The 25,741-nt window shown below is 43.8% G+C and overlaps 1 protein-coding gene and 1 pseudogene across 6 annotated transcripts in view; one reads left to right on the forward strand and one right to left on the reverse strand.

Moving 5' to 3' along the window:
* RGS6 (regulator of G protein signaling 6) overlaps positions 1 to 25,741 on the forward strand; it is a 470,324-nt gene that overhangs the window by 170,087 nt on the left and 274,496 nt on the right. The gene's annotated exons all lie outside the window — the stretch shown is intronic.
* The window catches only part of LOC123808372, a 33,437-nt pseudogene continuing 16,082 nt past the window's right edge, over positions 8,387 to 25,741 (reverse strand).

Consider the following 25,741-nt stretch of genomic DNA (forward strand, 5'->3'; position numbering starts at 1 on the left):
CTTTTAAATGACTATGTAATGTACGAAGTGGTCCATCCCCCTGCACTACTCCATTTAAGCACCTACCCCTGACTCCACACCCCATCACTTCTCATCTTGTCTGTCAGTTTCAGTCCATCCCATGGGTGGGGACAGGGGTGGCACGAGGCTGAGGCTGCGTGTGTGGATTATGCATTACTGGGGAGAGAAAAATGGAATGCTAACTTTTTTTAGGTTTAGTAAGAAGTCCCCAAGTCAAAAGAGTAGCCTTAAAATTGTGTTGTTAAAATGTTCCCTGCCTTTGCAGTTTCCTGTTTAAAAAGACTGCCATGAACTCCACGGCCTGTCCTGGTGAGGGTCTTGAGAATGTGCTTTAAGATTAAAATGATAGGGAAAGTGATAAAAAATAGAAAAAAAGAATATGTTGAAATAAAGTCACCAATCTATTAAGCCACCTTGAAAATGGTGGGTAGAAATAGCAGTATTGCTAAAAAATATGAGTTATTAACCTTTACTTTGAAATTAATATGTGAAGGAACATTTTGTTTACTACACTAAATCTTCATTTTTAATTTTTAAATTATGAGATTTATGTCACCGAAGTACAGCCTAAATACATTTTAATATTCATTGTTTAATTTTCTCTTTAAAAATTTTAAGATTTAAGCCCTGGCTGGCGTAGCTCAGTAGATTGAGCGCGGGCTTCGAACCAAAGCATCGCAGGTTTGATTCCCAGTTAGGGCACATGCCTGGGTTGCAGGCCACGGCCCCCAGCAACCACACATTGATGTTTCTCTCTCTCTCTCTTTCTCCCTCCCTTCTCTCTCTAAAAAGATAAATAAATAAAATCTTAAAAAAAAACAAAGTTAAATTTAAAAAAAAATTTAAGATTTAAGATTGCTCTGATTTGAAAACAAGTAATAATTCTTAAGCTGAGTTTCTTGACTTTGAGAAACAAGAATATTTTCTAGTAGAATACCTTAATGATTTTAAAATGTGAAGTACTGAAAATACAGTATTCACTTAGAGTTTCAGCAGAGTTCTAGCACAGAACACAATTAACCAGGACTTTTAAAAAAAAATTAAACTTGTAATTTTGATGTAATTGTCGACTCGCCTGCAGTTGTAGGAAATAATACAAAGAGACCCTTTATTTCCCCCACACCACCTGTGGTAACATTGTACGAAACTGTGGCTCAGTGTCACAGCCAGGTGTGATATTATCATAACCAGCTGTAGTAACCAGGGTATCAACATGGATATAGTCAAGTACAGTTCAGTCCCCTTAACACAAGGCTCCTCTCTGAGTTCCTGGTTTACAGCCACACCCCCTCCCTCCCATGTCTGACCTCTGGCAACTATGATTCTGTTTAGTTTCTGTAATCAGTCATTTCCAGAATGGAATCATGCAGTATTTAATCTTTGAGGAGTGTCTTTTTTTCCCCTCAGCGCAATTGCCCCATGATTGATTCATGCATGAATCAAGAGTTCACTCCTTTCTCTTGCTGCGCTGTAGTCCATGGTGGGGTGTAGCACAGTCTACTTTACCATTCACCCACTGAAGGACATTTGAGCTGGTTCTCATTTTGCCTGTCTAATAAAAATGCAAGCAGGACTTTTAAAAAACAGTTATTGATGTGCTTATGATTGTGTCTTATTACAGAGTATTTATTGGCTGGGTAGAGTAAGATTAAAGGTTTAGAGTCATTAGAGTCACTAAAATAAATGTTATAAACTATGACAGTCTAGCACAAAATAGCTGGATTTCATAAATGTAGTTTATGTGTTTAATCAAACTTAAGCTTATTATTGGCTAATGTCCATCAATACAATTTATTAGTGGTTATACTGTGCCTGTGCTTTCATTTCTGTTCTCAACCTAAATAATTGCTCAAAATGCACTATAAATATTCACTTTTATTAAGCATTGCACACACATCTTACTGTGTTTCTAGCAATGTGATAGCACATGATCGTGTTGAGTTTTCACTGTCAAGCCCAATTGTTGGATGTTTAAAAACATTAAATACCCATGTGCAATCGGAGTCTCTGATGAAGAGCCTTAATTAAATAAACATTGCATTGCATTATGAACAGAAGTGCCAGCGCTGGAACAATCTGTGAAGTTTACAGCTTATTGATGGATGGTAGGTAATTAGTTGAGGGACACTCAGAAACACGTGGTTCTGTTGGCAGGGAGTAGGGAAGACCTGTCTGTATCCCACCAAATATCTGTGTGCATCTGCTCACATGCCACGTTAGCCCTGGAGGGGACTGAGAAGCAGGGTGACTTCTTTTAGTTCCAGTCCTGGGGCCAGCTCAGATGCACAGGGAGGGGAAATGAACGCTGCCCTCGGGTCTCCACTGTGGTTTTCCAGCAACCGCTGGGCATCCTACAGTTCAGCTATATTCTGACTTCAACTATCTGCAGTTAGTGCAGATCCCACAAGTTAGGGGCTAAGTCCCCCACCTCAGACACCAGCCACAGGTGAAGTATCCCCACGTTATCCACATGCAGGAATGTGCAGTCCGCAGGATCAGTTTACTGGAAAGACCACGAATGAACATCCGGATGAAGAGGGAAATGGGGTGAGGGCTGGAAGGATCCAGTCCCCTGGAGTTGGGATGCACCACCCTCCCGGTGCGTTCACCAACGAGGGAGCTCCCCCAGACCTCATTATCATGGCCTCATGGCCTGGGCCTGGTTGGTTAAATCATTGGCCATCAGTAGTTCACCTCATCTCCTGCCCCCCTCACCTCCTCAGAGGCTGGAGCTGAAAGTGCTAACCCTGGAATCACAGGGGTGGCCAACCCTTCCCTTGAAACTAAGGGCCCACCTTGTGTCACCCTGGTGGCATAAACTCAGGTGTAGTCCGAAGGGGCTCATTATGCCATAATGAAAGACACTGGTGCCACCCAGGAAATTCCAAGGGTTTTCAAAGCTCTGTATCAGGAACCAGAACTGGGGACAAAGGACAAATATTTTTCTTATAGTACAGGGCAGGAGTGATAACAAAGAATCCGTGATCTCTTTTAATCCACCACCCTGGTCCTCCACAGACTCAAGCTGGCTTGTTACCTGAGGCAAAATGGATGGGATTTTAAGTGATTGTTTTCCTATCATTTACCTGGAAGATGATCCTGCAGCCTGTTCCCGTTGCCATAGAGCAGGCCCCCAGAGAGCTGGTGTTGCACCCTAGGTGTGCATGCCAGACATACAAATGGAATTCTCAGAAAAAGCCGTCCAATTGATGTGCGAGGCAGGGGAGAGGACAGTGACAGGAAAGCCTTGGGGGGCAGCCCTCAGTGTTGGACTCTGGTCCCCATTCAGGGCCCCTTGGGCAGCCACTTTCCTGATCCCTTCAGTTCTCCTTCCCCCTGGGCTCTGCCTAGGGGGATATAGAAGTTTGAGAGCTCAAACTTCTCTGCTTTCCTAAACCTGACCATCGCCATCACTTCCCGCTGCACCCTGTGCACCCTTGTTCTGTTCACCCGCACCCACCTCGGACCCAGCTTTTGCCTATTTGTTTTCTCTTGCTCACAGACTATGTTCCCTTGGGCCACGTTCCCAGGTCCTGCCAACTCAATCATATTTTCTGGCTTCTCAATTTTTTTTCCAACCCCATCTTGCTAAAGAGGGGTGTTTGGGTTGAATGTGGCTTTTGGCATCCTCTCACGAGGTCAAGCTTGGAGGTTCCTTTGGGATCTCCTGCTGGAGTCTGGTGTTTCTGGATTTGCCTGTCTATAGCATTAAAAAAATCATCATTTTGTTCTAGGTAGAACTTTATTGTCTCCATTTGGTTATTTAAATGTCCTTTGTATGCTATGTATCTAAATACACTATACAACTAGAGTTTCATGTTTAAAAAAACATTTTCTGATAAGCTGCCAGTTGCAGCCTATAATCATGCAATTCCATGTGCCCTTTGGGTTAAATAATAATCTTGGTGAGGTAATTTTATCCCCTTCTCTCTCACCGCATAACTGAAAAACCCTCAAGTGTGAATAAACTTTAGTATCTTTCTCACATCCCAGAGTTAGTCTGGAGTGTGGCCTTGGGCCATAACCAACCAACTGTGCCTTGAAGACAATTCTCTGGGGAGGTAATTAGGATAGGCTGAATAATTTATGGCACAGTTTTGGTGAATTAAGTAGAGAAAAGAATTGGGAGTGACAAGGGTTGAAGCATCCCTTTCTCCATTATTTCAACTCTTATCTCTACTTTCTTAATAAACATTAAAGAAAAGTCAACCTGCCCTGGCTGGTGGGGCTCCGTGGACTGAGCACTGGCCTGAAAACCAAAGGGTTGCCCATTCGATTCCCAGCAAGGTCCCACGCCTGGGTTGCGGGCCAGGTCCCCAGGAGGGGTGTACAAGGGGTAACCGACACTGATGTTTCTTTCCTTCTCTTCCTCCCTTCCCCTCTCTAAAAATAAATAATAAAATCTTTTTAAAGAAAATGAAGCTCTCAGTTTAAAAAACAAAACAAAAGTAAACCTGTTTTATAAATTTGATATGATTAAATTGATTTTGGTCCTTACCAGGGGCCCACCATTGGGCTGGGCTCCATGGAGGTTTGAGTTGTAATTATAAAGATAAGCTTTTAAAATGTACAGTAAAATCCTAGGCAGTCTTCAGGATTAGTCATTCGCTCATCTACAACCCATGTAACTTTTTGCACAGCTATACTACAACTCTGTGGCAGAACTATTGGCTTCATTTGTTTCTTCCATCACTTTAAACATCTGGATCATTCCGGGCACTGTATTTGGTCCTAGTGTTTCAAAGAATGAAGACAGTTCTCAGTTTGTATATATTCTGTATGGTTTTTGCATGTGCCCATCATTTTGCAGCTACATTAACACTTTTTGTTTCCTATTTGACTATGATTGTGTAACCATGTTCCCTGAGCTTCACATCACATCTCTGGTCAAAGGTTTAGAAGCTGCACGTGTTTTGTTTGTAGTCTTTTCTCTGTCAGTTACAACCTGCCCTGTCAGCTTCTGACAAACTCTTTTAGGCCAAGGACTTGGTTTCATTGATCTTAGTCTCAGGGCGCACCTTTTAGTCGAAAGGTGTTTGGCATCGGACTAAAGGAAGTCTGCTCTACTTGGCATTTAAATCCCTATGGTTTATTTTCAAAGCCAAATTGTCATGGTTGATTATTGAGAATGTGACTGACTTAACATGCACTGGGATGACTTCCTCTCAGAAGAAGGAACCTGGGAGTCTAAGGGGATGTGGCAGAAGCAGAAACAACAGGTTCATCTCTCCAGGAGCAGTGACAGCCTCCATTTATCAGTTCCCGCATCACCTTCAAGATGCTTTTGCAGCTCTTACATTGGCCGCATCTCAGAATTTCAAGATCTGTGGGAGTAGTTCTCTCCTGTACCTTTTTCCTACATTACCTTGCTATTCAGTATTTCTCATCCTTCCAGTGTTCCTGTCCTCTCTCATCTGCTGTTTTGTTTTATAGATTTTGAGACATACTGTAGTTACCTGGCTCCTATCTTAGAACTAAGGGACTGAAGGAGTCCAGAGTTTCCCACGAGGTACCCTTTGCTACACACGAGAAAGGGGCCCTGAGAGGAATGATGGAGGCCTCAGCAGGAAAATCGGTCAGCGCTGACCATGCTGAACAGTGAAGTCTGCTACTGTTGTAGTTCTGGCTCTCTCCTTCAGAGCATTCACTAGACTTTCCCTCTCCCAGACTTTGCTGCTGTGCCCTGGCTTACAGTAACCCTCTCCTCTTTAAAAGCCTGTGCCTTACACATATGCCTTTTCTACGTGTTTCCTCCATTCAGAGGATGGGAAGATACTGCATGTTAGGGAGCCACAGGGTCTGACTGGGTGGACATAAGTGAGATCGCCAGTTCTTTTGCCATCAGGTAAGTCCCTAAGTTTGGCGGCCCCACTACTCTCTGACTACCTTCTGACATGAGCCAAGCTTGCCTGTTACAGGAAAGAACACTAGCATGATTGGCGGCCAAACTATATTGCTGCCTCCTAGAAAACATCTTTTACGTGTATATTAAACCTGTCTTTTTATGCTTACAGGTAATCCTATGGCCTAGACTTCATGGAACTGGGTTTCTCCATGGCAGGTCCTATTACTCTTTCCCAACGTAGACATAGCATCTTTCTCAACACAGAGTTCTAGGCAACCTCTTTCAGTTGGCTGAAGTTGTCATTCACAACGAAGCCCATTGGCATTCCCTAGTAGCTTCTCTTCTCTGGCCTAGATCGTTCCTCTGCACTGCTTTCCTAACCACCGCATCAACCCTCTTGCATTTAACATTTAGACTGCTGTCGTAATTCCCCTTCCATTGTCACCTGTACCTGCGTTTTGACACTCTCTGGTGGTTTCCTGCCACAACCAGTTACCTTTGAGTGTGTTGGCCATTTCCAGAGGATAGGTGTCACGTCTCTCCACACCCACACACTCCACATTCACAAAGGCTTCTGTCCTTTTGTCTCTATTTGCCCATACCTCTGTGGTCATATGTGGTGGCCAGTGCACCATTGATTAGACATGGTATTAACAACTCCCTTCCCCGAAGGCCACACATAGTTGTTCCAGAGTCACCTGGCACGGGATTCTAATACTTCGACAGTATGGAGGCTTCCAAGTTAACCTTGCAGCAGCATTTCCGTTTTCAATGGGTCTTTGTGCACAGACATAACCATTAATTACATCTTTGGGCACAGAAAATGAAGCTGGAATACGCCATTTAATATGCTTCCCACGTGTATTAAAATAGTTTAATTTTTTATCTTGGGTTGCAGTAGCTCATGGACATTGGTAAGGGGCATGCTGAAACTTTAGGGGCCCCCCCAAATTCTCAGACGCTACAAACTAAGGAGCAACCACTGGGTGTCAAGCTGGGTTTCCTCACTAGTATCAGAATTCCAGTTGTACACATACACATGCGTGCTGGGGGCCTTCCACAGACCGTTTCATAAAGTCCTTCCGACAGCACAGTCTGTATTAACACTGGTAGAAAGCACTGCATGCAAAGTTTACACTCTAATAATAGAAGACAAATTTATGGAATCCTCAAATGCCAAGGGCCTGCCAGATACTGTGTGTGAGGATATAAGTTATGTCACCTCCTATTGAGAACCAGAATGCGAGTGTAAAATTGAGCAAGACCTCTGCAGAGATACCTTTCCAGTGGCATCTTAGAAATGGATATTATGAGTATACTAAGGAAGCCTACTCTTCCTGGGGTAGAAATTGTATTTGTATCCTCTGTGACAGAAAGGGATACTTCACCACAATGGGTCTTGACCTGTTCTTTTTCTTTGAGGGAGGGTCCTTCTAGCTTAGAAGCTGAAATGGCTGGATATTCCATCTTCCTGTCCCCTGGGAAGAAGGTGGAATACACTTCTCCAATCAACCCTCTCATTCTGGGCTTCAGATCAAGAGGCAGTGATGCCGAGACCAACGAATACATGAGACAGGTTCCGGGGCAGGAGTGTCAGTGACAGTGAGAGGAGCATCCTAGAGTCCCGTGCACTCGTGCTGGCTGCCGCACCTCAGGCGGACAGCCCCGAAGGCAGCTGCCCTCAGTGGATGCCCGATTGTCTAACATGTCTGTCAATTCTCTGTTCTTTCATGTTCTTCCAACACATTCCTTTGCTGCCTAAGTAGCCAGGCAGAACTTCTGTTGCTCACTACCAGTCACCCTGTATAATTGAGTCATTTGTATGGCTTTGCTGAGTCACCTGGCACAAATTACCTTCTGCTTGGCCAGTTTAGAGATATCCACAGTCCATATGAATCACTACTTTTTCTTCTGTTTCCGAAAACATTTGAAAGTTGTTTTATTTATGGTGTCAACTTTTAAAAAGTCACTAAACTAAAGTTAACTGAATAATAAACTAGGTAAAAATTGCTTTACAAAAAGAGGGAAAGCCCAAAATGCTACTTACAATAGAGAACCCACAATTCAGGGTTTTTTAAAAAGATTTTATTTATTTATTTTTAGAAAGAGGGGGAAGGGAAGGAGAAAGAGAAGGAGAGAAACATCAATGTGTGGTTGCCTCTCAAGCTCTCCCCTACTGGGGACCTGGCCCACAACATAAGCATGTTCTCTGAACTGGGAATCGAACCAGTGACCCTTTGGTTTGCAGGGTGGTGCTCAGTCCACTGAGCCACACCAGCCAGGGCCCACAATTCAGTTTTATTCAGAGCAAAGAGAAAAGAAATTTTTTGAACATACTGAAAGAAACTCAGCCATAGGTTTGGAGTCTGTACCCAAACAACACATACAATGAGGACAATACTCTGCTAATACAGTTGATTTGTTGCTGCATTTGTCTACTGTTTGTCTAATATTAACCATATAAACAGAGCAGAGCAACTAGTATTTGGAAGAACCCTTACAGTGTTATAGTGTTACGTTTCACTTCTCTTCGCACCACTGGTTCTCTTTGCCTACCTGGGCTTCCTCTTCTTCGGTAAAGTCGGTTTTGATGTTGAAGGTCTTGCAAATCAGGAGTTTTCCCCTCAATCATATTGGCAACAGTCTTGCATGTAGCATCAAACAAACCTTTGATGTCTAAATAGTTTGCAGCCAGAGTAAGCTCAAAAAGTGTTCCTTGGTCAACTTTCAGGAATTCTTGGTCCCATACAGGGATATCATCAGTTCATTTTTCTTTGGTCTCCTCGTCCTCAGGAGGAGGGTCCTGCTTGCAGTGGGTGCACCATGGATGGCCTTGGTTAACATTGCTGCGTTCCATTGGGTAGAGGAACTGGGTCATCATCGCCTTCACCATCCATTCCCAAATCTTCTAACATGGTCTTGACAGTCACAGATTGTTTGGCAGTTTCAACATCAACTTCAAATATCTCTCCATCAGAACTTTGCAACTTAGTTGAAGGCACAGTGCTCAGTCTCAAGGAGCAAGCAGGCCGGAGGCTGACGAGAGGGAGGCAGCGTCAGCAGAGACACCAGGGAAAGGCAGAGAGCAAGGTCCCTCTGGGTCACTATTAATTTAACTTTTGTGGCAAAAACTTGTTCCATGCAGGAAGCAGGGTTATTTTGATTTGAGTTTGTTTAACAAGAAGAAAACAAAGGTAAAGAAATCCTATTGGCACTGAGGATTAAAATATAAGAAAACAAGGATATTGATATGGTTTCAGTGAAGCTCCAAAGGTTTATTTGTTAGTTTGTTTTCTCATATTCATTCAGCAATAGGAGCTAGTGGTATCCATGGCAAGGAGAAAACAAAGCATCAGAGAGTATAAAAATATTGAATTGGAATAAGTACTAGGACCCAGAACACTTATTAACATTCAGTCTGAGAGTACTTCACATTTCTCAGGGGGATTTTCCTCCCCACTTTGTATTCTGTGTCTACACTTACATATTTAAATAATAATTTTAATGTCACATAAAAAGTGGACAGGACTTTGTTCTCATTTGACTCGCATTTATTTCAATTTGATGAGACTGGTTTAGGAAACCATTTAATGTTGTAAATGCCACCAAGTCATTCCAAAGTGCCGATTAGAAATTCTATCACCAATTCCAAGTTTAAAAGGTCCTGATGTTTCTGGGTGGAATCGGTCTGTGATCATTTACCAGCGACATCTCACCTCCATGCAAGTGGCCTCCCCTGGAGTGGGCATGACTTTGTACAAGGTAGAGAGAAGCCTCATGGGCACCAACAGTCTTGAAAAGCAAATCACATTCACAGGTAGCTTGAGTGCTAGGCAAGATCTTTTGTAGGCGGACAAGGAACTATACTGCTATTACTATTTCAGCTTTTATACATCAAGTCTCTATAGTTGAGAAGGACTTTATAATCACTTTAATTAGTGGTTGCTTACCTAAGCCCTGGGTGTGACATGACTGACATCTTGTTCCATGAAAACCGTAGTTAGTTGCGTGGAACTGACACAGGATGCTAACCCGCGGCGAGCTGGTGATGGCAGCGGTCTTATTCCGTACCCTGGGGAGCCATGCTGTTCCCTCAGTTTGCCTTTTTAGAGGTCTGGGTAGGGTTACAGGAAGGAGTTCATTATGATTGTTATAACTGAAAAGGGCACTTTAAAAGCCTCATTGGAAACATTGACAGAAGTCTGTTACAGGATTAAAGTAGGGCTTCTTAAAACACATGCCCATGGGAAAGCACCCTTAATACATTAGCCAGCATGCAGCCAGCATCTGAAATCGCATTTGGATTTGCCCCTTTCCAGAACTGGCCTGAGAATTTTCTGCTTGACCCTGGGGATAGGGTTGAGCTAGACACATGGTTTTTAGGTTCTTTGCAGTGGGTTGCTGGCAGGCCTGTCTCCATCTTTCATGCATAAGCATGGACTTGACCCCTGCTGTCTTTCCTTCATGTGGGGAGAGGTAGGTTTTATCATCCTAACTCTTTTCTGTGTACAATGTGCAGTCAAGACGTAATAGACTGTATCTGAACATGGCTTTGCCATTTGCTGTTGTGTATAGATGGTAAGTTTGATGAGGGCAAAGACCCTGTCATTCTCTATTTGTGTCGTGAGCAGGTATGCAGAGGCTCAGGTACATTCTCAGTCTGTATTATTGATTAGCACCTTCACCTGGAATTTCTGGGGCCATTCTCTCGCTCAATTAGATGGTGACAGAGGCAAAGGCAGGGAACAACACCCAGTTAAGGAGTGTTCACACAGTCTTATTACCCTAGCTCCCATTCTGCTGGCTCATCTGTGACTCAGAAAGTGCAGTCTTTGTACAGATTCCATCACCGTGAGGACTGAGTTCAGAAACACGGCTTCTCAGCAGCCCCAGGTTTCTCTGTTCTCTGCATCCAGTAGCGAATCTACTGCATTTGCCAGTCTCTCCTGTTGCTGAATTTCTCCACCCCCTCTCTGGTCAGTGGCCAGTCACGATGCCCCAGTGGGCCCTTTGAGACAGCTCTGAGTTTCCACCCCTCCTTGTAGGAGCTGATTTTTCTGGGCAATATCTTAAGCTCCAAAGCTGAGAAAGAAATCTCTGATAACTCTCAGAGTTCAGATCCTTGTGGCTCTCCTTGAGCTTGTCCTCCACTGGGCAGTGAGAAAGGGCACAAGGCCAGTCAAAGTCCTTGACTCCAGGTGAATTCTCAGATCTGATGCCTTTTCCTGGTGTACTTTTGAAGAGCCCATCACATGTTGGCTGTGTCCCCGCTTGGGTTCCTCCAGCATGTACAATCAGCCCTGAACACATTTCACCACATTCCCTCATAGGACCTTGGGACCCGTGGTAAACATTTATACCAGAAATAACCTCAAGTACCCATGCTCTACGTAGTTCCTTATGGACTCAAATTATATTCCTAGATTATGCATTTCACATTAAAAAAAAGAATCCTCCAGGGACTTCCAGCCAAGATGGAGACATAGGTAGACACACTGTGCCTCTTCGCACAACCAAAAGAATGACAACAACACTTTAAAAACAAAAAACAACCAGAACTGACAGAAAATTGAACTGTATGGAAGTCTGACAACCAAGGAGTAAAGAAGAAACATTCATCCAGACCAGTAGGAGGGGCGGAGACAGGCAGCCTGGCAGAGAGGACTTACAGCAAGGTGGCAGTGGGTAGACCGGTGAGACAGCGGACTGTGGACTGGGCAGTCCCATATTTGCATGCAGATAAATGAAGAGAAACAACTGGAGAGTGAGACGGACTGTGCAACCCAGGGTCCCAGTCAGGGAAATAAAGCCCCAAACCACTGATTGAAAACACCTGTGGGGGGTTGAGGCAGCAGGAGAAACTCCTAGCCTCACAGGAGAGTTTGTTGGAGAGACCCACAGGGTCCTAGAATGTACACAAACCCACCCACACAGGAATCAGCACCAGAGGGGCCCAATTTACTTGTGGGAAGCGGGGGAAGTGACTGAAATCTGGCAGAGAGCGGAGCAAGCACCATTGTTCCCTCTCGGATCCCTTCCCCACATACTGCATCACAGTGCACCCATGTGGGTTGCCCCACCCCAGTGAACACCTAAGACTCTGCCCCTCACTATGCAACAGGTATGTCAAGAAAAAAATGGCCCAAACAAAAGAACAGATCAAAGCTCCAGGAAAAAATATAACTAAGTGATGAAGAGATAGCCAACCTATGCACAGTTCGAAAAACTGGTAATCAGGATGCTCACAGAATTGGTTGAATTTGGTTGCAAATTAGATGAAAAAATGAAGGCTACACTAAGTGAAATAAAGGAAAATGTACAGGGAACCAATAGTGATGGGAAGGAAACTGGAACTCAACTCAATGGAATGGACCAGAAGGAAGAAAGAAACATCCAACCAGAAAAAAATGAAGAAATAAGAATTCAAAAAAATGAGGAGAGGCTTAGGAACCTCCAGGACATCTTTAAATGTTCTAACATCGGAACTATAGGGGTACCAGAAGGAGAAGAGGAAGAACAAGTGGAAAAGTTATTTGAACAAATAATAAAGGAGAACTTCCCCAATCTGGCAAAGGAAATAGACTTGCAGGAAGTCCAGGAAGCTCAGAGAGTCCCAAAGAAGTTGGACCCAAGGAGGAACACACCAAGGCACATCATAATTACATTACCCAAGATTAAAATGAAGGAGAGAATCCTAGAAGCAGCAAGAGAAAAGGAGACAATTACCTACAAAGGAGTTCCCATGAGACTGTCAGCTGATTTCTCAAAAGAGATCTTACAGGCAAGAAGGGCCTGGAAAGAAGTATTCCAAGTCATGAAACGCAAGGACCTACATCCAAGATTGCTCTATCCAACAAAGCTTTTATTTAGAATGGAAAGGCAGATCAAGTGCTTTCCAGAGAAGGTCAAGTTAAAGGAGTTCACCATCGCCAAGCCCTTATTATATGAAATGTTAAAGGGATTTATCTAAGAAAAAGAAGATAAAAATATGATCAGCAAAATGATAACAAACTCACAATCATTAACAACCACACCTAAAACAAAAACAAAAGCAAACTGAGCAAACAACTAGAACAGGAACAGAACCACAGAAATGGAGGTCACATGGAAGGTTACTAACAGTGAAGTGGGAAGGGAAGAGAGGGGGAAAAGGTACAGAGAATAAGTAGCATAGATGGTAGGTAGAAAATAGATGGGGGAGGGTAAGAATAGTATAGGAAATGTAGACGCCAAAGAACTTATATGTACGACCCATGGACATGAACTAAAGTGGGGGGAATGTGGGTGGGAGGTGGTGTGCAGGGCAGGGGGGAGTGAAAGGGGGAAAGTAGGACAACTGTAATAGCATAATCAATAAAATATATTTTAAAAAAGAACCCTCCAAAGTGTCCAGAACCACACTGGATCCTTAATAAATGCTTGTTAACGATGGAACATCCATTAAAGGTATATCAAAGTAACTTTTTTTCTCTGGCATTTCTCTCTTCATCTTCACCGTTAGTTAACTGTCATGCTCCGGGAACCACTCAGCCAGCACTTGCTGAGAGAGAAGAATTAGTGTACTTAACAGTCATCAGAGAGTCACTGCTATGGTGCCGAGTTTTTAAAAAGCTGCTCATTGTACTAGCTTAAGAGTAAATTACATTCTCCTCTCTTTATACAATGGTGATGATGATTTTATAAATGCTGGTAGGATAACACTGTAATTAGTGGGCACCAGCTTCTATTTTGGTAACAGTTTATTCTTATACCACATGTAAAAGGTTTCTCTTCCCTGTGGTTATAAAAAAGGTAAAAAGAAAAAAAAATGACTTCCTTTTTTATAAGGCATCCCGAGCAGTGTAAGTACTTATGAATTATAAATGAAAACTTTTCGGTGCTTAAAGTAAATATACTGACGCAGTCCCCTCCTCTGCGTCATTGCTTCATGAGGTCTGTGTGAAGATCACTCAGAGGAGGTCCCGAGGGTCTCTGAGGTCACTTCCATCTGCTCCACACGTTTCTCTGATGTGGATCAGAGGGGACCTAGAGCAGTGGAACTCCAGCGGGTGTGAGGAGAGGAGCTCGCTCTTTCAGGGCCGTCCTCAGCCAAGTGCTGATGGTCAGAAGGGCCCTGGGCTCCAGCTCTCCACAGACTTGTCCTTGTAGTGATGGCCTCCTAAGGTAACCCGGTCTGTGTTCTGTTCCCTCAGGAAGTAATTTACGCCATTTCAGGTTCAAGGATGCTTCTGTTCCCTTTCCTCCATGGGTGGGGCTGTACTGAGCAGCACTTGAGAGCAGGTGCTGGGGCAGATGTTTAAGCAGTCTTTTACCTTCCAGGAAAGGCCCGTAAACTGAGGAAACTTGAAGACTGTTGCTCCAAAAGAAGAGCTGAGCACAATCTCAGGTGGATAGTAATCAATATTAATTAATATCATTTATGAGAATCCTTCTTTTCAATTTCTGAGACTCATAGCAAAGCTTGTACTGCATCAGTGGTAATGGAGTAAGAAGTTGGTAGTAGAAAAATAGCTCTCAGAGACCCAAGGGAGAAGAGGGGAAGCCTGGACAAAGAAGAAATCTTCTAGCTCTGTTTCTTCCTCTCTGCCCTCCTTTTGCCTTCTATTTGATCAGTTGTTGATTAAATAACATTAATTTCTGTTGCAGACTTGTATGTAAGAGACTACAGGCCTTATAATAAAATAAAAAGTATAATAAGTTTTAGAGGTCATCAGTTCTAAAATAGCTTATTTTGTCAATATGATTAACAGCTTTTGGGGAGCAGCTAATATCCAGGCAAAAGCAATGAACCCTTCAGCAAACAGAAATGTGGTTTCTGAGCCAAGGGAATAGTCACTAAGCCTTTCAGAGACCTTTCTCCTGTCAGATAACGTCCACATTTCTAACTTAGAGTCTCTTGTTGGTTTGTTTAGATTATTAAATCATACCTTTCTCTCAGCAATGTATATAGCAAAATATAATGCAGGGAAGGTGGTGCTGTTACTATTAATATTTATTGGCATCAGATTAGAATCAAGTTAACCTCAGATTAGTAAGAAGCATTTCAGTCACAGGACTATTAGCAGTGATAGATAAAGTAGACCAAAGAAATTGAAGAGACACAACCGGTCTCATCTTGGGAGAATTTCAAGATCATATTTGAGACATAAGCTAAACTAGAAAAGTTATTTCTGAATCTTCAGCCAATGATGCCCCATGATCAGGCCATTTTACCATTATGTATTCAGAGAGTGTGATGCTTCTTAAGTACTTAATCTATAAAACCTTCACCCTCAAAAATTAGAGAAAAATTACAACTACAATAAATATGTCTCAAATGCATGGATTCAGGAGACCACTCTCTTATCATTTCTTACTGTTTAATGTTGGTTTCAACTACTGGCCACTTACCAAAGGTTTAGAGTTATAACTGACGAAAAAATGGAAGCTATTAGACCTTTAAGGAAAACTCTGCAAAGTTACATCTTCTGTTTTTCAGCACCTTTCCCCAGTGAGCCGTGCCACACCCCCAGGAGAACTTTCTCTTTCATGAGCTTGCAGATCAACTGTTGGAAGATGGTTGTATTTTTGAGCCTTGAGGTTTTGTGTTTTCTCCCCTAAGCCTTTTATCCTGCAAGCGCCCTCTGGAATGACTTGAAATAGCATTCTCCATTCATTCATAATTTATTGAAAATCTATTTGGAGCAAGGTATTGTGGCAGATTTAAAGATAGACTTCATTCACTTCAACAAATATTTACTGTGTACATACCACGTAGCTAAGAACTGGGAATAGCATAGAGAGCGAAAGAAGACCCCATTCCTGCCCTCTTGGAGTTGTCTAGTAGAGGAGACACCCATGAATCAAAAATCGCACAAGTGAATGCAAAGTTACAACTGTAGTGTGTGATATGAAATGTAAAATGGAAGAGATGCATCATCTGGGGTCAAAGAGCTTCCGTAAAGAAGTGGTATTTAGGGGAGATTGAAGGATGAGGAGAGATTACTTGGTAAGGAGTGTGGTGCAGAGCTGTCTTGCTGGTAGAGGCAGCAGCTGGTGCCAGTGGTCTGGGCGAGGAAGAGCACAGCACAACTGAAAGAGTGAACCGGGCCACTGCACTGGAGCCCAGAGAACAAGGGAGCTCAAGGGGAGATGAGTGGTGTGGACGAGGGGGAAGACTGTGTGGGAACTTATAATCATGTTAAAGGTTTAGAGATGTTTTTTTCTAAGAACAGTGGGAAGTCATGGAAGGGTTATAAGCAGGAAATGCGGAGGGAACACAATTGTGGTTTGCAAAGATTACTCTAGTGCCATTGGAGTGGAGCAGTAACAAAATCAGTTAGGGCACTAGGCATGCAGGCAAAAGGTGACAGTAAGTCAGGTGGACATCATGGAGCAGGGAGCTATGAATGTAGTCTAGATATGTGGAAGAGGTAGACCCAATAGAACTTGGTATTTATCGAGTCTGGCTGGGGGCAGGGTTGTTAGAACGGCCCCAAGTTTTTTAGCTTGCTCAGTAGGATGAAGTAGTACTGTTCACTGAGCTGGAAAGCTGGGATAAAATAAGAATTGTGGGTAAAGCTGAGTTTTGCCTTGAACCCTTGGAATTTAAACTGTTACATACACAGTGTCATAAAGTAATGGCTTTTTTACATAGTCTAAAAAAATAAATGGTTTTAAAAAGGTCAAGATGGCTGGAGATAGAGTATTCCAATTATCTAATGTTGCAGAACACACCTGACAGTTATGGTTTAAAATAGCATTTATTTTACTCAAGCCTGAAATTTTGGTAGAGCTTGGTGTGGACAGCTCATCCGTCGTCCACTTGGTGTCAGCTGGGGCAGCCTCAGGCCTGGGGACTGGAAGCATCAGAAATCGTGCTCACTTCTATGTACGGCAGTTCTGTGTATTTTCTAGTTCTGCTCTATAAATTATGGATCCAGTGTCCCCCAAATTAAACTGCTGGCATGTTCCCATGTCTTCACTGGGCTTTGTGGTTTGCCTTATTCCATTTGGAAAAAACAAACAAACAAACAAACAAAGCATGCCTGTGACTGGCATCCCTGTGTGAAAAGGCGAGGACACAGGGGCAGAGGGCAGAAGGCCATGTGCAGAGGCAGAGACCGGAGCTATGCATCTATAAACCAAGGATTGCCAGGAGCCGCCAGAAATGAGAAGAAACACGGAAGGATTCTCCCCTAGACCCTGTGGTGGGAGCATGACCCTTTGACACTTTGATCTCAGACCTGCGGCCTCTGGAGCCGAGAATACATCTCTGTCGCTGTAAGCCACCAGTTCGTGGTGATTTGTTATGGCAGCCCACGGAAACTCACATGAAGGATTAGAGTCAGGCAGAAAAAATGTGAGTGTTTGTTTGCCAGATGCCAGATAGAAACCATTTTGAGGCTATTGATAATTGTGTATTATTTTTTGTACTTATACCTTTAAGAAATGAGAGGCTAGCATGTTTCTTTTCTTAATTTAGTAATGGCTAAGTATTTAGACTGAGAAAGGGGAAACAAAGAGCAAATGTGGGCCCCACCAACGGGCCCTCAGGTAACTAGGGGCTAGCCCTTCCTGTGCGAGGTCATAGCAAAGGAAAAGGTAAAACGCAGCCTCACACGTGCAACCCGATGGCTGGCAGAGTCGTGGCTGCTGTGCACCAAGCGAAGCTGCTTCCTCGTCTCTGTTATGGTAAACAGCAAAGAAAGCCAGCCTTCCTATGGCGACAGGGGATTTTTAATGAGGTAAAGGAAACAGAGGAAGGGTCCCAATGGAGGGCAAAGTGTGTCAAAAACAGATTGTGCACATAATTACTTTCTCAGACCTTCCTGACATTATCAGCAAGACTGGTGTTTTGTTGAAAAAACTTAATTAAAACTTAATTTTTTAAAGTGGAAAATATTCAGCATGGTTACAGGAGAATTGAAATCAGGGAGCTGTGTAATTTTAATTGCCTTTAAGAGGTGCGCTCCAGGAAGACCACTGTGGAGAGAAAGAAGCCACAGGGACACAGTCACAGGTGAGTGGCTGTGGCGAGTCCCCAGCGTTGATGAAAAAGCAATAGCTCCGCGTCTGGGTGCACTCCCCACCCCCCCACTCTTATGGGTGACAGGGCGTGAGCTCAGGTTCCATGGGGACCTTCTCAGCCCAGAGTAAGGGAGGCAGTGGGTCTGTTTTGGAGTGTCCGGGTGAGGCCACACTTGGGTGCACATTGTAGGAAGAATGTCAATTTAAAAAAAAAATTAAATCCCCTCCTCCAAGAAAGAGAAGCCGGAAATTGAGGAGCCTAAATATCACCCAGGCAGAAATTTCTAAATGCTGATCTCTGAATCAGTTCTGTCAGAACCACGGACCTGGCTCTGATTCATTAAATCTGTTTGGGAACATGTATATTTCTTTTTTCTGAACAAACCTCCCCTGGGGATTCTGGGAGTCAGGTGTGGGAACTGCAGGTTTGCCATGAAAGGAGCAGGGACTTGCAAACAAGTAAATGTGAGCTGTGCCTGTTGCTTCCTGTGTAGGCCCCAGCTGATTGCTCAGCTTCCTCCGTCGAATTGGGATAATGAGCTTACCTGGTGGGGTTTTGTGAGACTCAGAAAGAGAACATTGGTAAAGTGGCTGAGACATAGTACGCGACTAAAAATGATAAAACTGTGTGAGAAGAGATGAGTCAGGCTGCTTGCTAATTTGGGAGACAAGGCAGCTTTCTTCAAATATTTAAAGGGCAGCTGTGTGGAAGAGGTAACAAACTTATTTTTGGTGACCTTTAGAGGTAGAAGTCATGGGGAGATAAATTCTAATGCAATATGAAGTGGAACTTTCTAACGAATAGTCTAAGGGTGACATCGGCTTACCTCAGAGGGCAGCACCTTCTGATTCACTGGAGCAATTATAGCAGCTGCCATGTTGGAGCAGCTGCCAGGTGACCACCTGGGTCAGCTTTGTGACGGGATTTCTGGCTTCCTGTGGAGCGATGGCCAGCATGCAATTGTTTTGCAAACTGTCAGCCTTTGTTTGAAGGAAGTTTTAGCAAAAAGCACATACAAATAAGACATATAAGAATGGGGTTGCCCTTCCAGGGGTCTCTACCAAAAACCTTATTGTCACCTTCACTCTGGGACTTTCAGAAAGGAATGGGGGCCCTATTTGGGTTCCCCTAATGACTGGGGCACTGTACTAAATTGTAGGGGTGGGAGCTCGATCTATGAAGTGTGCTGAAATGAGCCTCAGACAGTGAGAAATTATCGCACCCCGAACGCCAACGGTGCTCTGCTGAGAAACACCGCCCCTTGTTGAAGCCCAGATGGTCACCTGTAATCAGCCCCTGAGGGTTCTGTTTTGGAGTGTAGTTTGGAAACCTGTGCATTGGGAGGGGCTGGGCTGAAGAGTTGCTCCTCCTTCCATCCAGAAGGTAGGCTGAGCCCCTGCCATAAAGCCCAGTGTGATGAGAATGGTGGGAGGTAAAGGCCATTGACCTCCTTTTCACTGGGGACCATGTTCAGATGAATTCTGACCCACTTTTGAGAAGCACAGTTAACTATTTTCCAGGCTATCCCTCTTGTTATGAACAAGACACTGGGGGATGCTTTGATGTGGGTTAGGGGAACAGTTAGCGTGCATGGAGTTGGCTCTCCCTGCGTGGTGCTAACCAGGCCGTGTGGGGAACAGATGTCTGACTTCGGCCTTGGCATCAGGCTCCAACCAACTCCCATGAAAGTCATTTTAATTAATTTACTATTAGTCCCAGCTAACTCAAATTTCCAGATCTTCCCTGCCTAAATAGATAAATGATACTAGGTGTTCCTTCTGACTGCCTTATTTTTATTATTATTTTTTGCAAATACCTGTCTTCAACTATTATGTTGTTTTGCTCTAATTGCTGCTTTCCCAGTAAGTGGGAGAACCCCACATCCCTCCTCCACTGGTGTTCCCCGGTGAGGCTGGTTGGCACAGAGAACCTTGATGAGGTACAAGGGCATGGCCATGTTACCAAGCAGCGTGCTAAGAAAACACTTCTCAGTGCTGCTCTGCAAGCTTAGGAGAGGTGACACACCATTTGGGAGTGGGCAGCAATGAAAGCCTGGAGAGAACTGTGTGCCCTCCACGAAGGGGATCCAGGGTGAGGCAGACGTTTCTACTATGACATGGTTCACTCTGCAGGCTTCATCGCTGGCTTTCTGGGAAGCCAGTAAACCAGGTGGAGAAATGAAGTGTCACCTCCCAAGTAAAGGGGCACCTCTCACCCACCCAGGCCTCCTGGCTGTCCCTTTGAGTCTCACGTCTGGCTTTCTGGAACTGGGATGATTGTCTCTAGTTAGCTCAGATCTTGCAGCAGTACCAAATCCAACCAATGACATTGTCTGAACAGCAGGGCATTCTGTTCTCCTGGCTTGGTCTAGTTCTGCGGAGCAGCAGAGCAGTGGCTCAGGCAAACAATAGGTCACTTTCTACCCAGCATTCTCTGGAAGCCTGAGGGGCTTGTCACCTGGAATCAAAGACTTGCCTGCACTAAAGAGGATCTTAAAGGTCAGCTTGATCGGCCTCCCACCCAGGATATGCTCTCCAGAACTAACCACCCACCTCGCAGATTAGTAACATTATGTGTGGTTACTTGATGCATTTGTGTCTTTGTGGGAGAAGCAACCATGCCCCAGGTGTCATGAAATCCATGGTAGTGAGCTCAGCTGGGACGGAGGTTTACTCTGGTTTCCAGCCTTGACCATTAGCAGTTTGAATTCCTTAAGTTTATGATGGGTTTTCTGATTAACAGTTATGATTCACTACATGCTATTGTTTTAAGGTAACGTGAAGCTCTGACCCACTTTCAACAGCACCGTTGCAAATGTCCAACAACTGGCAATTTCCTCTTCTAATATCAGCCATTGAGGTTGATCACAACCTTCTAAAATCACAACCTTCTAAAATCACAACCTTCTAAAATCACAACCTTTGAGGTGTCTGGAGACGACTTTGTCTTCATTCGGTCACCGCCGTATTATTTTCTGCACTTGTCCTGTATTCCTATCTAGGTGCAGCTCTGTGCCATGCTGGGAGCTCAGCTCCATGCCAGTGAGGGATGAGGTTCAATGGGGAAAAGGCCTGAAACAGCTGTTCTCAGACTTGACTACACAGTAGAGTCACCTGAGGACCTTTTAAATAATGCAGATGTTTGGGTCCCACTTCTGGAAATTCTGATATAATTGGTCTTGGGTGCAGCCTGGGCTTTAGGAATTTTATAACAGTGTGCAGGCAGTGTTGCAGACTAGTGACTGGGGAGACTGGGCTGCAAGAAGGGCAGCCCAAATGGTGGTGGCCAAGGGAGCTTACAAATGGAGTTGTGGTATGGGATAGCGTTTTCACCCTCAAGGTCTAATTGGATGGAAGCAGGAATTTTGGGAAGGATGCTTGCTCATTAGGTGGTGAGGACGCAGGGACAGGATGTGGCTGTTAAGGGTTAGATTGATGGCAAGGACTGGGAAGGTTCACAGTTCTCTAGCAAATAAGGTGGGATCTGCAATTACAGCAGAAAAAGGTCAAATAAGAAACTCAGACAAGGACCAGTGGTATAGGCTGTGTCCAAGCTGTGGTCATAGGAAAAGGCCGCAGCCTCATTGTCCTACTCTCATCGGGCTTGCGGCTCTCAGGGGCAGCAAGGCTGACTGAAGAGCCTGCCTTCCATCTGGGGGATGGGGATCCTCATTTATCTGCAGGCTCAAAGCTGCGCCTTCAGGGAAACAATGACTAGGGATTCTTATGTCAACCAAGACGGAGACAGTCAGAGTCTGCCAGACTGGGAACCGGGGGAGGTCTAGATGAAAAGGCTGGCTCTGAGTCTGTTGTAATTATCAGGGAGTCAAGAGGACTGACTGGAAAGGTGAAGACGTTCTTTGTCATGTCTTCTTGTGAAAGTAATTTCATCTCCCCAACCAGGCTGGTAACGTTCTTCAGCTGTCATATAGGGTGCCGTGGAATTAGATCATGTCTCTAAGAATCTCTCTGGATTCCTTAAGAAAGAAAAAAGATCATTTGAACACCATGTATAAGCAGGAAAGAAAATGCAATTTAAGCACTGTGCCATGGCATTCAGTATATTCACCTTGAAGTGGACTCCTGGCAACTAGAAGCAAGGGATTCAGCGTGAGAAGGCTGGATATCCGGCCGGTGGAGACAGGGATGTAGCTCAGGATAATGCAGCGCTGTGAGTTCGAGATTCTTTTGATTTCCAGGTGCTTATGTCTGTTACTCACTTGAAAGTGAGGCACGTCTCTGGTGTAGAAAATCTTGCTGCTTGTCCCCTCACAGCAAGGGTGGTATGCGTAGGTGTAGGACTTCTTCCTTGCTTGGGGAGAGGAGCTCCAGGTGTCCTGCACCGCAGGGCTGTGCACGTGTGCTGCTGTGATGGCATGTTTCTCATTCTGTGGTTTAGCAATGACAAGATATCTTCAAGACCACTTGGGAGGAGTTTGAGCTTTTTCCTCGAGATAGTGGGGAGCTCCTGGAGGTGTTTGGACAGGTGGACAGCATGCTGAAGGAAGTATTTTAGGAAAAGACACTTGGCAGTCATGTAGGTGGAGGAGGATAATACTTAACCACTGGCTTGTTGTAAAGAGTAAGTGAAGTGATATGAGTGAACGTGAAGATGCAGGACCACCCTTCCTTGATCCATTCTTTTACCTTCTCTGTGGGCTGGTGCCCCAAAGGACACACATATTCTCTTGACCAGTGTTATTAGTCTGCTAGTGCTGCCATAGCAAAGCACCATAGGCTGGCTGGCTCGAATAGCAGACATTTAGTTTCTCATAGTTCTGAGGCTGGAAGTCTGAGATCACCACGCTGGTGGGCTTAGTTCCGTCTCAGAGCCATGAGGGCAGGATCTGCTCCAGGCCTCTCTACTTGGCTTGTAGATGTCTTCTCCCTGTGTCTTCCTGTCCTCACATGGTCATCCCTCCGTGTGCATGTGCGTGTCCAAATTTCCTCTTCTTACAGGGCATCGATCCTAATGTATATGGCCCATTCCAGTGACCTCATTTTAACTAAAGTACCTTTGTAAAGACCTTACCTCAAAATATGGGTCACATTCTGAGGTCTTGGAGGTTAGGTCTTTAACATATGAATTCAAATGTGGGTGGAAAGGGGAGACATAACTCAGCCATTAACAACTAGTTTTTTTGGAGATGTTCTCTTTTAGGGCCTTATACATAGGTAATTACAGGTTACTTGAGTATGTTTCAAGAACCAACAACCCCTTCGTCTACATACTGTACATGCAAAATGACATCCGTTATCCTTTGGTACCTGTTATCCCATCACTAGAACTACTTGGTTAAATAAAGCAGTGTTTTAAGATAATTTCTATAAACATGCACTTCTTTTACATTAGAGGAGTAATGATAGCAGCTAGTGAACCACTGGGTGCATTTGTTTATCAAATTACAAACAAGCACTAGTGTATGATATTTACTTAGGAAAACTAACATGTGTGTTATAGTAAAGGAATTTTAGAGTATTCCATACAACACTGTGGGAAAAAGCCAGGGCTGTTGGGGTCAGTCTGCCTGGGTTCAAATCCCAACTCTGTCCCTTTCTCTCTGTGTGGCCTTAGGAAAATTTCTTAGCCTCTCTGATTTTCTTTCTTCATCTGAATAATGGGCATAGTAATAGCACCTTCCTCATGTGGTTGTTTAGAAAATAAATGAATTAACACATGCAAAGTGCCTCGTCTGTAGTCAGGTTTTGGTAAATGTTGGCTGCTACCATCATTGTTGTTGTTGTTACAATGCTTCATGAATTACAAAGCACATTCCTGCTTTCTTCTTTGCCCTTATGACAACCCTGTAGAGTATGAAGAATTAGTCTTATTTTAAAGATGAAGAAACTGAGGCTCTAAGACATGAAGTGAACCATCGCAGAGTAAATCACCACTGAGGATGCCTCTTGGGAAGGAAATAGAGCTCAAAAAATGTAAACTTTTCCCCAGGAAGGTGAAGCCAGGGTGTGGGCCTTGGAGCAGAACAAAGGTGTAAGCTGCCCGAGTGAGGCATCCTGGGAAGGGAAATGATGGGAGAGGCAAATGTTGGGTGAGAAGGATCTCAAAGAACTTGGCCTCTTGGTCAGTGTGTCACAGGTTGTAATCCTGTCTGGGTGGCTGCACTTCGAACCCTTCTCTGCTATTTGAGGCTAAAGGCAATCTTTGAATGTGATGGTTTTCTAGATGTGGAGTACTGTTGCCTCAGACTTCCCAGTGCTGGACCAGCTCCACCAGGTAACCTCCATGTGTAGGGTTTACGGTGTTTCCAGTGTTCACCATACAGCCAGTGAATTTTTTCTAGGACTCCTAGTTATACACTTATTGCACTCAGCTGGAAAAAGTGCCTCCCTCTTTTCTGAAGTGTGGTCCTTACCAGGGGGGCCCATATTGCATCCTCGAGCATGCATATCCAAAATAAATGGGGGAAGTCACTGTTCTCTTAGTGATGAGGGAGGATTGTTGGAGGACATTGCTAATGTGACCTGTATTGCCCACTTAGAATTTTGCAAATGACTGTAAAGTTGACCAATCTTGCTGATTTCAAAATTTTAAATTCAATGTAAAGTGCTTTGTAAAATTATTTTTATCATATTGAATTATAGTCATTTATTCATATGCCTTTTAACACATTAGATTATGAGTCAACTCATGGGTGAGCACTGAGACCTACTTAACATTGTACCAGAGAGCTCAGTAATACCTGGGAAATAGTAGTTGTTCATAAATGGTAAATATTATTCAACTGTATTAAAAGATTAGATACAATCTAAAGCACCTCCCCGGAAGTGCCTTGAAGCACACTGAATTCAGATTCAAGAATAGGAGTTATTTTGACAAACCCAATGTGCTTTGATAAAGGGAGAATTACAGCTATTTCTGTTTCCTCTTCATATCAAAACAACCTATGAAATTGGAAGCTAATATGAATCATCAGGTGTCAGATGGGTTCCATACTTTTTGGGGTGATCACTTCGTAAGGTATATAAATGTCTAATCACTATGTTGTACACCTAAGACTAATATACAATAATATTGCATGTCAACTGTAACTGACAATAAATTAAAAATTATAAATAACTAAATAAATGTCACCAAATGCCACAGAAGAGGGGTGCCATTTGGTTGACAACCTGGTTCTTGTTGTTTAACTGCATATGGCAGAAATGAGCAGAGGTGGTGTAAGGTGAAGAGAGACTCAGTCTTGTTGGTGAATTATTTATCTTGACCACAGTTGTGGGCTGATTTGTGTCTCACCTGCAAACTCATATGTTGAAACTCTAACCCCCTAGTACCTTGGAATGTGTATATATTTGGAGTAGGGCCTTTAAAGAGATGAAAGAGATGATTAAGCTAGGGTGGGCCCCAATCCAATTTGACTGGCATCCTTATAAGAAGAGAGCATTTGGGCACATAGAGTGACACCAGAATGTGTGTGCACATAGGAAAGGCCACATGAGGACATAGCAAGAATCTACCATCTGTGAGCGAAGGAAAGAGGCCTCAGAAGAAACCAAACCTGCCAACACCTTGATCTTGGACTCCCAGCTTCCAGAACTGTGAAAAAAGAAATGTCTGTTGTTTAAGCCACCTAGCCTGTGGTATTTGGTCATGGCAGCCCTAGCAGACAAATATGGCCACCCGCTCATCAGCATTTGCAAGATCCAAGGATTAGAGAATGTGAGAAATAAAGGGGAGGTGATGATAAGGGATGTGACCTTTGCTTGTTTAATGGAAGTGTTATAAATGTCACAGTGGACTGTGAAAGAATCTGTGTGAATTTTACTTGTATGTCTCAATTCTGACCCTAAGAACCAGTCTTGGAAGAAGCTGAGTGAGATCTTCCATACAGGTGTCATGAGTTAGAT

The sequence above is a fragment of the Phyllostomus hastatus genome, unplaced genomic scaffold, assembly GCF_019186645.2.
Source record: "Phyllostomus hastatus isolate PE091 unplaced genomic scaffold, TTU_PhHast_1.1 phas_scaffold_501, whole genome shotgun sequence".
Taxonomy (NCBI): Eukaryota; Metazoa; Chordata; class Mammalia; order Chiroptera; family Phyllostomidae; genus Phyllostomus; species Phyllostomus hastatus.